Below are 17,085 nucleotides of genomic sequence, written 5' to 3' on the forward strand. Positions count from 1 at the left end.
TGGTTGGAGTCTTCAGCAAAAGTACGCAATAGGCTGCTCAATATACTTTTGAGGAAACCTGTTCAAGTACAGTCCTTCACCCCATAGTTGGGGGAGTTTGCTTTCACAAAAAAAAAAATCAAGGACTATAAATCAGGACTTGCTAATACAGGGGGCTACATACAACACATCCTTGAGCTTTTAAAATGCATGCTCAAAGGCTGCAGTCCAGACAACCTTATCTAGTCTGTTTCCTGGTAAGGTCTGTAAATGTAGTAGCTCGTGAACTGCAGTGTGAAAACTTTTTTTTATCCTACTGTCCCTGTAACGTCCCTTACCTATTTCTTGGCAGTAGGGGTGGGCAATGCCTAAACAACTCTGACCTTTCCAGCTGTGGCCTAATCGGCCACTTCCCACTCTATATCCCCAGAGAAGATACCTCCACAATAACCAGCTGACTCGTTAGCCTTAATGGCCAGCCCTGCCCTTTGTAGTTTGCCCAATAAATCCTTGACATGCTGAACACATTACTCCCATGACCAGCTGTAGATGGCAAAATCATTCAGATAAGCAAGGGCACAATCCCCTGCTCTTGTCTGGATGCAATCTACCAGCCTCTGGAAAGTCAATGGGGCATTCTTCATAAAGGGTATTTCTTTAAACTTGTATAACCCAAGTCCAGTTATGAATACTGACCTCTCCCCAGTTGAAGGTGTCAAAGAGTATACCTGCCAGTAACCACTGGTCAAGTCATAAAGGTTATAAACTTAGCCCCAGTGAGATGCTCCAAGGATTTATCTGTCCTGGGAGTTGGGTAACAATATGCCTTCCATGTGACTGTCCAGCTTTCTGTGGTCTACAACCCAAGGTTACCATCGTTCTTTGGCACTAGCACCACTAGTAAGGTCCAGGACTGCTGGAATACTCCAATTCCAACATGCCTTGCAGTTTCTCCGTCAGGGTTGCCTGACTCTCAGATACCCTTTAGGAGGTGTTTGATGTGCTGCTGGGCCGTGTGCACACATGATACTCTACCAGGCATTTACAGCATGGCTCATCAATAAAGACATCTCCAAATTCCTATACTAGTGTTCAGACTTCATGAAACTGGATGGGAGTTAGTTGCAAGGACACGGCAACTCCATCCACCAAGCTATCAAGAGCAAGCCTCATTGAGATCCAACACCCAAACTCCCTCTGGTCACTACTGCCACTCACTGCATATAGTGGCAAGTTAACATTGCAGAGTTGTTGTGTGTGTCTCCTGCCTGGCAACACTACCACATACTGATCACTTACCTTTTTCAAAGTAGTAAAAAGGACCCTCCCAAGCCAACTGTAAGCTTGTTATATCACTTGTAGCCCAGAAGAATGCTCTCTAGCTCTTGCTGTCCTGTCATACCAGACTGTTTGCTATTGTACCAATGCCATTTAGACAGTGCAATCCCATGAGCTCCCTAATCCTATTCTTGAACTTCAGGACATACATCACAAACACCTTGTGAGAATCTCACACTCACTAATCACAAATTAAATACAGAGGCCTCCTTATCCCGTGACAATACAGCAAGTCCAAGGAAAAACAAATGTGGGACTTCTGGGGCATTTCCCTGTGTGTAGATTAGATGGGACAGACATTAGTCTCACTCCCTTTGAACTGGTCTACAAATGCTAACATGTTTTTTGGTGTACTGTTAAATCATCTCTACGCCAGACCATTTGTCTGTAGAGTGTACGGGGTAGTAGTTAAATGCATTAACTCAACACTTCCACAGACATGCATAAAGTCTGAAAGCTGGCACCACTGTCAGTATTCTTCTAGGAAAACCTGCCCGGTTGAAAATATCTTGCAAAGTGTCACCACTTTTTCTGATTCAATGGAAGACAAAGGCCATAGTTTCTGGGTATCTAGTGTCAGCCCACCACTACAAGGAAATACCCCCCCCCAGAACTTTGGATACTCAGCGATCCCACAATACCCAATAAAATAGCTCCACAACAACAAGCAAAAAACAAACTTTCGAGCATCCCCAGTTGTCTCCAGCCTTTCCATACTTTTGGTATGGTTCACAAGTCCTGTGGTATCTCATCACATCCACTGTAGTCCCTGGTCAATTAAAGTTCTGTACAAGCTACTGTTTTAGTAAGCTGAATTCCCATACATCCTGCAAAAGGAATATCATAGCTAGAGCAACTGTCTGCAAGTAGGCCATGGGTATTACTAACTGATGTGTTACTGCTCCCTTTAGCCCTCCTTCAGCAATCCATTCCCTGGAGTAAAACATTTAACCCACTACATGTACTCTTCCTTACCCTTAAGATACTCTCAGGTTCCCTCCTTAAGTTCTGTAAAGTAGGACCCAAAACCTGAGCCTGTGTATCTTTCCCCTGGTGTGACAGATTTTCAGTTCACTGCTACTGACCAGCTTTGCCTGAGGTAGCCACCTTACCAGCCTCAGAATAAGTGTGAATCTCAGCCAGGTCTCACCCTCTACAGCCTTCCCTCCTTGACTGAAGCCATGTCTGGCTGTGTGTAACAGCATACACACAGGGCACTGCATTGTTGAAGTCATTCCCTATTACGACACTGGCAGGGATAGCCTCAAACACAGCCATCTGCTACTTCCAAGATGGCTGCACACTGACCAACAGCTTAACTTCAGCTATTAGTGTGAAAAACAAAATTGAAAAATAAGGGCCAGGAGCTCAACCGCTTTTTAATAAATTCAGTTACCGGCTAGTAAGTACACTGCCTGGATGCCACCAAGGAAGAAACTTGGAGAACCTGAGAAAGGATCAACTGGAGAAGGTGAGACAGGATCAACTGGAGAAGGTGAAGAGAATGCTGACTGGGAAGGGTCCTGCAGCTGGTCAGCAAACAGTACTTCAAGCTCCAGCTTTGGTGCAAGACATGGCTTCCAGTAACCTAGAGGAAAAGATAAAAGTCAAATGTACCAAGAGGTGATTAAATTAAAATGAAACACTGAATAAGTATATCGACTCATGTGGTGGTAGGCTGTATCGAAGAAGCTTTAAAGAGATACCAAGACGAACTGATAGAACTGCAAGAATCAGGGGTTGAGGAGAAGAAAAGGCTGGCCAAATATGATACTGCTCAAGAAGAGATGTTTCAAAAATTGGTAGCATTAGATGACTGAGCTCGCAGAGAAGACATGAGATCACATGCTGTAACAGAAAAACTGAAAGGAAGTGACTATTATTTTTGATGAAGCACATATGGGTGGGCTGGGGCTTCCACAGTAGGATTTGCTGATTTGGGGGGCACATTGTATGTGTACTCCGGGCCTGGCCATAAGAGGGCAGCCAAGACCTGCACTAAGGTGTTGCCCTATGAGAAGAGAGCTGGTCCTAGCAGGGCTGTGGCAAAGGCGCAAAATGTAGTTTTTTGAGGAAGGTGATTGCTCACTGTGAACCGGGCAGGAGAGGGGCAAAATTTGTTCCAGCAGTCAGGGAGTGTTGAGATGCAGGTGTGAGATTAAAGTTCCTGTGTACAGCTATTTTCAGAATGTTTTTCCTACAGGATCAGTCTTTTTTTTTTTTATCAGAACAAGCTTAGGAGGAAATACAAAAGGTCTGTTCAACAGAAAGTGAGCAACTGGGCAGAGAGCTCTCTCATTTTTCTGATAATGAAGCTCAAGAGATTTTGCCAGTGAAAACCTTCCCAATGTTCTAAATGAAAATGCTTGTGAAACTGAGAAAAGCACATGAGCCACTAGAAGAGCATAAAAAAGTGGAAAAGAAAGGAATTTTGTTGGCTTTGTTAAAACTTGTGAGGGACTGAATCAATGCATTTGCCTCATCATGTCATTAATGTTTAGGACAAAAGAGGGAAGGAAAAAGAGAGTAAAACGAATTTAACAGTATGTCTATAAAACTTAATAATATGCTTTAAGCATTTTCAGTTGTATGTGATAAAAGTAAACAAAATGTCTTTTTTCATTTTTATTTTGTTCTTTTTTAACATTATAATGCAAAGAGAAAAAAGTCTAAACAAAGGCATGGTTAAGAGGTAATCTTGGATGTAGAGATCATATTTCTTTTTTGCACAAGTGAATGTCTGGATTAAGAACCCTGGTCTCAATCTAACAAATTTTAAGTGGAAACAAGTAAACAAGAGAACACTGAATGTAATGAAGAGTTTTCCTTTATCGATAAATGTTCAGCATGTCTTCTTTAGGAGCCTGAAGCTGAAGGCTACATTTTTTTAAGTTTCTATGGAGATAAAGGCAACAAACGCCAGAACAATGGTTGCTTTAAGGCTAAAACCTAAAGCTTTCTGAAAGGATGAAAGTTGTTTTTCACATCCAGGAAGGGAATAAAGATGAAGAAATCGACTGCAGTTACTGTAAGCAGGAGCACAATCAGTAACATTCATCTCAGCATGGATAACCTTAACTGTAGGTCAAGTACTGTCTGTGTCTGCAGTTATTTATAACCGTTTCTACTAAGGAGGGTTAAACAATCTGAAAACATACATAGTTGTGTGTATTACAGGTTATGGGTGTGTTTTTTTTTTTTTTGAGGATTTTCATTAAAACGAAGTCTTGTAACATGTGACAACAAAGGTTTAAATGGGAATGATGACAACGAACTGTATAAAAGATCAATCTGCCAAACATTAATGAGTGCATGTATCAAAAAAGCTGGAAATAGACACAAAAAGTTGAAATAAATAGGTGGGAACAGCAACTTTTATCATAATAGTGACGCCCTCTATAATATCATGGCAGGTGAATGTTATCACAGGTACAGATGAAGGAAAGAACACTGAATTATGCTAAGAAATGCAGAGTGCAAACAGCAATGCTACAGCAGCACATTTGGAAAGAACTGAGCATGTGAATTTGATAAATGATTTCAGGACATATATTCAGCAGAATATCAGGGACAAAGGAAAAATGGAGTACTTTAATTGCTAGAGGTGGTTCAATAGTGACAGAAGAGGGAACAATGAAAATACTGGCAGATTTCTGGTAGTAAGGGGTTACTGACAAGGGAAGATGATTATGCTGACATGTATTCATATTCCACCTAAAATTGCTATTATTAAGCTTAAGAAAATGTAAGAAATCAGTTTTCAACAGGGAAAACTACTTATAGGTGGGGACTGGAATTTGATTTGCTATAGTAAAGATGCATCTGGGGGCCTAGAAGAGAACATACAACAAATGACGGTAGATTTCTGAAAAAATGTATGAAAATATTAAGTATGAACATGTGAATTCTGTAGCAGAAACTCGAAGACTTCACATATTACTCCCCAAGGTACAATAACTAGGCTAAACTAGACAAATTATATTTCACAGGAACATTTGCATTTAATAGACAGCTTTGACACATCCAATAACTATTTCAGATCATGTGCCAATAATAACCGAAACAAAAATGTAGGCTAATGAAGTAAAAATGAGACTGGCGCCTCCCCACCTACCTGTAAAAAAGGAAAAAAAATAAGGGAATTTAAGGAAGGAGTAGTGGAAATTAGGGAAGATAGAAAGTATTTCAGAATTTATAGCTACTGAGTGAGATAAAATTAAAATGGAGATTAGAAATAAGACATCTAGTTACTTCTTAACCATAACTATTGAGAGCAGTGATTGCGAACCTATGACATGTGTGTCAAAGATGGCATGCTACAACATTTTGGGTGACACCAGCATTCACCATCACCAGAGTTACCAAAGAAACTGCTTTTGCATTTGTTACTTGTGTGAAGTGCACTGAATTTTGTACCAGGAGCCAGTTCAACAACACTGGTGCAGAGATAAGGATGTTATCAACCTCAAAGACCATTTCAGTATACTTTCTCAATAGAGTCTGCAAAGGGCGGTGCTGACATGTTTTCTCTTTGTGGTTACACTTCTGCAAAAGGCAAAGTAGTCTGCATTTCTAGAAGTGTGCTCTTTTACATTCCTGTCAACTGTCCCTCTTAATCCCTGCTAAAACTGGCAATTTTTTTACACTTAGTAATGACAGTAATTAGATTTATAGACTAATTTTACTTCAAAGAATGTATATTAATTCACTTAAGTTTTTTTCTGTCAGTGTCTCAGATTAATAGTACTAGTAGTTTAAAACGGTCCATGTCTCATTTCTAGATTTGTTCCCGATTCTGTTGAGATTTATCTCTGATGTATTGAGAGCCACGCTGTTTTATTTATTTATTTTTTTCGTTAACTCCAGAGCACAATTTCTTGACTTAAGCAACAGAAAGTAAAGGGTTGTTGTCAAACTTAGGAAGACGTTAAATAACTAGAGAGCCTGTAAAAGGTATTGAGATTTTAGTATTTTTTTGAAAATTTGTATAAATCATAGATATGTGGAAATCAAGAAAAAGCACAAATGGAAATATTTATGGAAGACTTAAGCATGCCAAGATTAGAGGCAGAGGAGACTATTAACAATTCAGATAAGAGATGAGGAAAATGGTGATGTACAACCAATCTGCAGGAAAGTCTCTAGGAACAGATGGTATTCCTGTGGAAGCTAGGAGGGAATAAAGCTGAAAGGTTGACAGTATTTTAAAAGATGGGGGACCACCAACATCCTGGAAAAAAAAATCTGTGGTGGCTGTAATACCTAAAGTCAGTAAAGACCCATCACATCTAACTTCATTGAAGCCCATTTCAATTTTAAAATCACGATTATAAAGTGTTTGTCTATAATGCCTAAAGAATGGCAAAATTGATATGGACCAATGGTTTTGTGGAGCTTGACAACATTGACAGAATAATAATGATCCAGCAGAAAGCAAGAAAATACCACTCTTTCTAGTGGGTCATGATGCACAGAAAACATCTAACAGAGTAAGATGGGATTTTGAGTAGGGCAACGGAAACATTTCCATTCCCCAACACAATAATAAGGTTAATTAGGAGGACACAGGAGGGATCAAGTGGGAGGGCTCTTCTCTAATAAGTCATGCCTGAACAGAGGAACCAGGCAGGGGTGTCCTCTTTCCCGTTCTTATTTGCATTATACTTAGAAACACTGGCAAAAAAAATAAGAGACTCCAAAATTCAAGGGTATAATGTGTATGGTAATCAAGAAAAGTTGGCTTTATTTGCAGAGAGTATTGTTTTGTACCCGATAAAGCCAGAAAAGGACATCTCTTGCTTTGGAACATTCTGGGGCAGTTTCAAGTCTTTTCGGGATATAAACTTAATGAAGGCAAAGTGGCTAGTGCTGTCAACTTCACCAGCTACTTCTCCAATAGATATCAAGCAGTAAAATGGAAAAAGGCCACCTCCTCATTCCTTAATACCCGAACTGGAGTTCCCCAAGTTTCCATACTGGGTCCCCTCGTCTAATATATTCATAAACGACTTCCGCAATTCTATCCCTTTCTCAAATATCATCCAATACGCAGATGATTCAACTATTATCTGTTCTGCCACATCCATCCCTACACTCCTAAAGCTTACACAAGATGCATTCTCAACCACTGAGCAATGGACGAAAAAAAAAATCACCTAGCACTTAATGCCTCTAAAACCAAATTAATGGTATTTACTCCCTCTAAAGTCACCTCTTTCAATACAAACATATTCTCTATCACTAGCCATAACAACACATCTCTGGAATTGGTGGCAGAGGCCAAGTTACTTGGGGTCCAAACTGACAAGTCAGCTTAAATTCAATTCCCACCTTCAACTAAATATCAAAAAAAACCTCATCAAAAACTAGGCATGCTCTACCGACAAAATCCTTCTCACACCCTCCACTAAAATCACTCTCTCTACCTCATTTCTTATCCCCTCCCTTCTCTATGGAGCCCCACTCTTTAACTAAACCTACAATCTTCCCTTAAAACACAACTTTCCTCTTGCTACAACAAAATCGCCAAGTTTGCTACCAGCCATAAGTCCTCCACCCACCACTGTTCTTCTCTCCACAAACTAAAATGGCTAGAACTATCCAATCATCTCACCTATACTCAACTTACTCTTGCAGATAAGCTTATTTTCAACCTGTCCCTCCCTTTCCTTTGCCTTTAAAACGCACCTACCTGACAGAGTACTAAGGTCTAACAACCAAAACCTAATAGAATTGTACAAACCAACTCGTCCCCCAGGTAAAAATCTCCTATCCTATGGTCTAGCACGTCTCTGGAACTCTCTACCACCATCCAATCGTACCACCTCTAACCGCTTTATATTCAAAAAATCTCTTCACGCACATCTAGTATCCCAGTGGGAATGCTCCTGCTCCCATCCCACATAATTTACACTGGCAATTTCCATTTTCTTTTCTCTCCCCCTCTTTATACTGGCAAATTCCATTTTACTTTCTCTCCTAACTCATACATGCTTCCCTTGTACTTACTAAGCTATTTACAAAGAATGTATTAGAATGTACCTCTTAAGTGCAAGCTTCCTAAGATGTAGTGGCTTCTCAGTATTTATACTGTAATGTTCCTTTTTTACTAGTCTGTATCATCTGTAATGTTCTTCACTAGTCTGTACTATTTGTAATGTTTTGCACTAGTCAATCTAAAACCTATTGTAACCTTGCTTTTTTGGAGCTTTTCTCCCCGGGACTCCATTGAAAACGGGATCATCTGAACAAAGTGCAGTATACCTCATATGCTGTATAGCTTCACAGAGAAACCACTGAGCTTCTGTAGGCCTTTCTCTAGCTAGTGTAAAAGTGTGATGGGGCAGTTTTTTCTTGAATATTCTAGAAATGCAGTAGGTAGCTCACCAGAGCTTTCCTGGGCTTGCAGAAATGATCACTAGGTAGTATGACAGACTTTCATGCTAGGGCACACTGCTAAAAAGGCTGTATAATCAGTTTCCCTATTTGGGCAGGGATGTTTTTAGACCTCAGTTGCATAAGTATCAAGAATCTGCTAGTTTAGGAATGTAAAAGCTTACTTGATTACTTTATTTTCTTTATTTAAGTGCAAAAGAAGATAGGAGTAGAGGAGGAATGAAGTGATCTAGAGGGAGGAGAAAAAAAAAAAAAGAAGCGTAGTAGGATAAAGTAAATCATAGAAAAGAGGGAGGGTATAGAAAGAAGAGCAGATTGGATAAAGTAAGATAAGAAAGAGGAAAAAGGTCTTCATGATAAGTCTAGTGAAGAAATGGGAATATGGAAAGGGAGGAGTTAAGTAGGATGTTCTGCTACTTTATGAATATGATATACTGTATGATTGTTCTCAAGGGTCTGCATCCAAAATCCCACTGTCCTTATTTCTTGAAATTCCTCCCTGCCTCATCATCTCTTTCCACTTTGAATTATATATTTCTACTTGTGTTATGTATAAGAGCCCTAACTGTGTAGCTCTAAAATATCCATTCAAATCTGGTAATCCTAAACCAACTTGTTCTTTTGGAAAGGTCAACTTATCCCACTTGACTCTTGCTCTTCGTCTTCTAGATAAAAACCTTCAAATCTTTAACTACTGTCCACAAATTCTCCTCTGGTTGATAAAATATGCCTGACCTATGTATAAAACTAAAGGGTCTAAAAACACTTTTACTGCTTATACATTGCTGTCCCTGTTCATATACAAGAGCTTCCAGTTTCTCAGGTTGTGTCATCCTTTGTTTAGTGTTTTCAGTACATATCCTTAGGTGCCATAACAGAATCATTTTTAACTCATACTCCTAAATACTTCATTTTGTCGTGTCCATGAATAAATTCATGTAGGGTACATAGTTTATTTATTTATTTATTTATTTGCAGTTGGTTTACCAGGATAGTCCATTGGGCCAAGATGAACTAGGCATGCTCTACTGACAAAATCCTTCTCATACCCTCCACTAAAATCACTCTCTACCTCATTTCTTATCACTTTTACTGCTTATACATTTACTTCAGATGCAACATATAAAAATACTTGAGTAATGGTGTCGTATATACTGCTTCCACATACCCATATATACTGTATGCAATGTCAAGTGCCTATATGATACTGATGCATAATGTTTTCATATATCCATTCAAGGCTATTTTGAGTCGCATTTGATTAATACATCAACCTTCTGAACACTTGCCAGCATCCACAGAGTTTACTAGGCAAGCAGGTAACAACTACATTGTCGGGACTTTTTTCCCAGTCTCATACACACATCCACCCACGGGCAACTTTAGACTTGGAAAAACCTATTTTGTGTCTGGAATGTTGGAGGAAACCAAATACTAGGAAAAATCCCAAATCTGGAAGGACATACAGACTCTAAACAGAAGGTACTTCGGCCAAGAGCCGAACCAGAGCACAATGGACTTCATACATTAAACATGTATCAGCATCCAAGCTTCCTGGTTCACATGATGTCCAAATCACCTGTAGAGTCAGAAAAAAAGAAAATCTGTGTGCTGTAACTCTAACACCAGTAAATTATCAAACAAGCCAACCACTGGTCATACTAGAATCTGCTGTTCTACTCCCACTACCCTTAGGGTTGATCATGGTTGTCACTACAGAATTTTACTAACTTCTGCTTGTGTTTTGACCAGTATTAAGTCATGGATATCTGCCATTTTTCTAACATCTTATAATACACACCATACCCAGCCAGTCAGGGAAGAAAATGGATTTACTCCTCCTTAACTTTCAAGGAACCTCAAAAAATGTCACAAACAAGATGAAAGACCTAATTTTCTGAAATAGGGGACACAAATGAAATGGTATCATTTACATTATTTTTTTTATGTAAGAATGAGATGGTTTTAAAATGTTTTAAATTTGTAAAAAGATCTTCAATACTAAGAGTGGGTAAGCTCCACAACATTTATTCTGAAACTACAACAACCCTAAAAATTTGACTCACATGCCTTAAGGCAGGTTTGTTTCTTACAGTACCTACTCATTCATTTTGAATATAAATTATGAGTCACTGATTCTAACTTAAAACATTTATAAATTGTGTCATTAATCCCTACTTCACAGATTTTATCTTTGTGATATATGGGAAAATGTGGTACAGGAAAAGACCACAGAGGTACCACATTAAGGTAATACCAATTAAGATCTGCATTTGGGTCTTTTCCAATGCCAAATCAAACATGTACTGAAAACTCCATTTGGCAGTAGGCCAGAAGCAGCAGTGAAACACTGTATTCTTCCTTGTCCAATGTTTTTTTTGCACAGTTGCAACCTGCAGGCAACCAACAAGTCCAAGATTTACTAGCCCCCCTGCAAAAAAAAAAAAAAATTATATTATATATATATATATATATATATATATATATATATATATATATATACATATACACACATACACACACACACACACACACACACATATACATATACACACACACACATATACAATATATTATATATACATATATAGCTACAATAGCCAACCTGCTAGCAGACAGGTTCAGTGAAAACTTCACCCCTCTGTCCCCAATCAGTAAATCAAGACATCCCCAGCACCTCCCCACTTCCCTTATCTCTAGGGAACAAGTCATGACTGCCCTCTCAAAAGCAAAAAATACAGCCTCCATGGGACCCGATAACATCCCAGGCTGCATCCTACATGAACTCAGGCAGGAACGTGCAGCACCATCAGGCACCCTGTTCAACCAAAGCCTGAGTACCAGCTTCATCCTAGCCGAGTGGAAGACAGCCACCGTCATCCCTTTGCACAAGGGTAGAACATCCACCGATCCAGGAAATTACAGACCCATTTGCCTGATTTGCAAGCCCATGGAAAGGATCATCATGGACCTCATTAACAAAGATATTGGCAATCTCCAAACACTCAATCCCACACAGGTAGGTTTCATCAAGGGGAGGCCATGCCTGTTAAATTTCGTTGAATTCTTGAGACAGTCACCAAAGCCATGAATGAGGGAAAGATGGTGCACACCGCCTACCCTGAACTGGCCAAAGCCTTTGATAATATTCTCTACTCGGGTATAATAGATAAACTCTCTCAACTAGGCATCAATCCGTAAGTTACCAGATGGGTAGCAAACTGGTTCACTAACCGAACACACGTAGTCAAAATAGTGGAAGCCACTGATCAAAATAGGGGAAGCCACCTCCAACAGTAGACCCGTAACAAGCAGTGTACCTCAGGGATCAGTCTTGGGGCGTCTGTCTGGTTCATAGGTTGGTACTAGGCTATCAGACCTATGGCCTATACAAGCCTAGCCATAACAATTCCTTGGCTATTTTTCCCACACTATTTACTTCCCTGGACCCCTGTCTAGCAGGGCGACTGACGTGATCCCCAGGGTGAATTTCATTTCTCCCATCTAATAGTCAAGGCTCCTTTTGAAGGGGACCAAAGAGACACTCTGCTTGACATGTATGGGCAGTCTATTCCAGAGTCTGGGGAGTCTCTGGGTCAGGAACCTATCCCTTCAGCATGTTTTGTTTATTGTGATGACAAGGTTTAGATTCCTGGAGCGTGTGGCTCTGAGGGATTGGGATTTCTTTAAGTGTAGCATGTCCAACAGCTCTGGGTTTGACATGGCCTTGTATGTTAAGCAGAGATTGCCTTTGAGTAGACTATATGCGACAGAGTATAGCTGGAGTTTTTTTTTTTAAGGCGGTCAGCGTAGGGCATCTGGGATATACTTTTCTGAGGTGCAGGCCAAAACCAGTGGGCCATGGCTGACCAAGTTTGCAGATGACTGCAAGTTGGGCGCGGTCATCAATTCCCCAAGTGATGTGGACATCTTCTAAGAGGGTCTCACCCAAACAAATGACGGATGCCAAAAACATGGCCTCGAATTGAATGCCCAAAAATGCATCATCGTCTGCTTTGGGGAGAGACATCCCCACAAATTATCACATTAATAACAAGGTCCTAAGCATGCAGTCGTGAGGGACTTGGGCACCCAGGTTGATAGCAAACTGACTTTTGACCACCATACTGCCTCTGTTGTACGGAAAGCTTTCTACATGACCCACCTCATTAGTAAAGGTATCTCATCCAGAGACAAGGAAGTCATAACATCCCTGTATTCTTAAAAGACCCATTATTAAAGTACAATGCCCCTTTCAACATGTACCTCACAAAGCACATACAGCAGCTAGAGAGACACAGGGGTTCATCACCAGGGGATCTAGGGCCTCAAACTACCACCTTACACAGATAGAGAGACAAGGCTTTTAGTCTACTCAGTTTCACACAGACTCCTCAGAGGTGACCCATGTCTGGCATATAAAGCAATCTCAGACCCCGCCTTGATGGGACTGCTACATATCTGCAAGTCAAGCTCCACTCGAGTAACCCGCACGGGCAACCTCAACCTGGTCTGTGACATCAATAAGACTTGTTGGCGGGACAGATTTGTGTCCCCGAGCCTCCCCCTTCTATGGAATAGACTCCCCCTCCACGTCAAGCAGAGTACCTCATTAACCCTTTCTAAGCGCAACCTGGATAACTGGATGGGGAAACAGAAAATACACCACTGGGATTCCACCTGTGTTCCTAATAGACAGGGGCAATAGCCTAGTAAGTTCCTATGATACAACTGTTACCCAGAATAGGCATATGTGACTGTCCTCAATTTGGCACCCCTCCTCAGTGACGACTGCCTTGTAGCAATGGGATTAGACTAAGAAAGCAGGGTTGGAGAGAGGACTCAAAAGGTTTAGCAGCCAACATGTCAGGATAGTTCTAGCATTTTTTTTCCCTTTTGTCATGGACATTCAAAGCAACAGGCATATCAGCATGTGCATAAGGCTTTGCTCATGATCAAATAGGTATGCTTTGCTTTTCTTTTGTAAGGAGTGCAAACCTCAATTACTGCCCACTGTTGTAGTGTTGCACATCATTTGTCCCTACTCCAAAGAAATTACAGCTGACTTCAAAGCACCAACATTTTTTCTACCTCAGAGCAACCCTCTTGCTCTAAGGCCTGTCAACTGAATCCTGGTCACTTAAGAATGAAATTCCTTGTTCTGCCCCACTGGATCTGCAATGCTGCTTTCGTGTCAAGACTGTGAAAATGACAGCTACAGTGTGACAGCATCTCTTAACACTTTGCCACTGCAACAAAACCTAACTTTCAAATTAACAGTTCTAAACTAAATGCAAACAAAAGGACATACTCAAGAGCACTAAATTATATAAAAAAATTAAGTCATACATTAAATAGGAATGCAGTACACAAATGTCTGCAGATCTAAAAGCTCTTCCAGAAAGTCCAGTAGCTAAAGCCAGATAAGTGTCAAGTAGCTTCCTGACTAAGCCATAAAGTCAGGACTTGGTTTCAAGAGTAACTCCTGCACAAAGTATGAAAATGTACAGTAGTTCCCAAAGGGTCAAGAGAATCACATCAATCACAAGCAATAAACATACAATTCTGAAGACAGAGAAGGACCACGTGACCTATCTATTCTACTTAATCTCCATCTATTATAATGTCCCGAACTGTACAACTGCAAGCAAATTTTTTTCTTTTTCTCGGAGCCCCATACCTATTCAACAACTTCCTGAATTTTTAAATTTTACCTCATGGGCTGTTTTGTAAAGCTATTCAATGCAACCATCAGATTATCTGTTAAAAGAATGGCTTTTCACACAGTGCCATGAACCATCAACCTTCAAGCTGTGCTCTCTCCCTCTTGCACATCTTTTTCAAAAACATCTCTCTAATTTCTCCTCAACAAAGCTTCTGGAGCAGACCAACACTTTTGAATGCGTTTAACAAATCTGTGTGTTATTTTTTTCTAGGTAGGTCATTTTGCCCCCTCCCCCATCCGAATACCATCAATTCTCCCTCTGCTGGACGTGAACCAGATCATTCTCTCATACTGGGGAAGCTACTCATCAAATGGTCAGGGGCAAGAGCCTCCAAAGGGTTACAGGCAACCACATAGGTGTTGTGCACTTCACAGCATCCTGGTTATGAGACCATTTTAATGACTATAACCCCATTACATGGGCTTGAGAATGAGCTACCAGTGACACCACTGAGGCTCACAGTACCTTTCCTCTGCTAGGGCATAACTCCATACTCTATGAAAGCAACTACCAGGTGGTGCCTTGGTAGGCAAAAAGCCCACATCTAGGACATGAATTTGTGTCACTGCCCCTCCTCTGAGGGATCATGACAGTATGGGTCCTGCACTATCCTGTCCTTCTACCAGGAAGGAATGTACATCCTTACCTGTCAGGCACCTAAGTGCCTAATCAAACTTTCTTCACCTGGGGCTGTAGTCAGGGCTTCATCCTTCTATGCCTCAGGAGCAGACATTCACCTTTAGCAAATCTATGTACCTACACAGTTCCACCTTATACATCCAGAGCTACAAAAGTTGAATCTAGAACACAGTAATAAAACCCCACCCACTCAACATAGGAGCTATGTGCCCTCACAACCATCCGACTAAGCAACTGTAACTTAGAAATTGTACAACGCTGGGATAAAATAGACATCTTAGTTCTGTACAAAAATTATTACTTCTAAGCAGACTTCTCAACTGTCCCTATTTTGGAGGAATGTTCCTAGGCCTGATTTAGGCTGCTCCCATTTTTTAAGGCATGTCCCCGTTTTCAGGCTTGATTTTATCCCTCACACAATTTTCCGAATCCTTCTCAGCACATATGACTTATGGCTGTCTAGTACACAGAAAAACCATACACAGAAAAACCATACTACATGATGAACATACTAGCGGGAACAATAATTTTATGAAAAAGATCTAACAATTCCCATTTTTGAAACAAAAATAAATGACTACATTTCCTTAAAGTCTACAGATTTTACACCATTTGATAGTGTGCTTATATTTTAGCATAAGTTTTGTCAAAACGTTTTTTTGTTTTTTTTTTTTAAACAAGTTTCTGAGTTGTACCCACATTCCTATTGGAAGTGGGAAGACTTGGGTGCTATTTAATAATCAAATTTTATACCAATGAGATGTCCAGATTTTCAGCTAGATGTTCCTATTTTTCAGGGGCATTTGTCCCAATTTTCAATGTCTACAGGATGAAAGGTCTTCTAAGCTTGGGGGACAGACACACCAAGGAATTCATGGGGGTGGGGGTGCAGAACCCCCACCATAACAATGTGCAAGAGGTTTGATGTCCTTCAAAAAGAGCTTTAAGTATTGTTTTAGTCTTCTTTAACTTTAAAATAATTACATTTCTCGGAAAATACACTTTTAGGCTTTTTTACTTTCATCTTCGCGATTTGACTAAATCAGATAGAACTAGTGCCTACAAGTAAGGCAGAACATAAGCGGACTGCATCTGCAAAGTATGAAATCATAGTATAGCGTACAACTGTTCAAATAACCGTTACCAATGCTGTCAAGCTGCTGCTCTAAAACATCTTGAGCACCATCTTCCAAAAGATCCATCGCCATTCTAAATAAGTTAATTCTTAGCTATGAGAATACAGCGTCACTTACGTTTGTATTTGTAATTATTAAATAATGAAGACTTAAAATCACTTCGTTCCCTTATTACCTGGTATCATTTTTTTTCTACACAAATAATTTATTTGCCTTAACAGCTATGAAAGATTATAGCCCCGGATTTACCCTTACATATACTACTAGTCAGACTGAAACAAGACGTAGTGCAAAATGTACATAAAATAGCCGGGCACCTTTCCTGGAGTCGAGAATAAAAACACAAATGACTAGCTAACGAGATCGACAAAACAAAAGAAAATAATATATTCAAACGTCTGCTTGGTGAGAAACAGCCAAAAGACACAATTACTCCGAACACATAGGAATGAGGGCACCTCCCCCCTCTTTGGCACTGTATGCATCAGATGGGCAGTTCTGAAAACTAAATATTTACTACGGCACTACGTGAACACTTAAAAATCACTTTAAAAAAAGTATTTTCACTTGCATACCCTTAACAGCTAAACTGAAGTAGCTACACATATCCAATCGATACTGTGCTAAAACGCATGCTTCTGTTACGGCTTCATGTTTTATAACGGTTATAATTAAAAACTCCACAACTTATTCCCAACTGATGCAAGTTATTGTGCATCTAACATTAATACTATATCATTTCTTAGTACTATATCATTTCTAAAGTGAAGAAGAACGCAAATCACAGTAAGAAACAGGGGATGCCACGTAAGCACACGGCATCTGACAGCCCTTTTTGAATGCAGTTACATGGACTATAAGTGTACTAAATT

General features: G+C 40.0%; 1 protein-coding gene across 1 annotated transcript in view; it reads right to left on the minus strand.

Moving 5' to 3' along the window:
* Window positions 1–17,085, minus strand: part of TXNDC5 (thioredoxin domain containing 5) — a 600,564-nt gene that overhangs the window by 582,869 nt on the left and 610 nt on the right. The gene's annotated exons all lie outside the window — the stretch shown is intronic.

The sequence above is a fragment of the Protopterus annectens genome, chromosome 3.part0 (assembly GCF_019279795.1).
Source record: "Protopterus annectens isolate FY-2018-M chromosome 3.part0, PAN1.0, whole genome shotgun sequence".
In the NCBI taxonomy this organism is placed as follows: Eukaryota; Metazoa; Chordata; order Ceratodontiformes; family Protopteridae; genus Protopterus; species Protopterus annectens.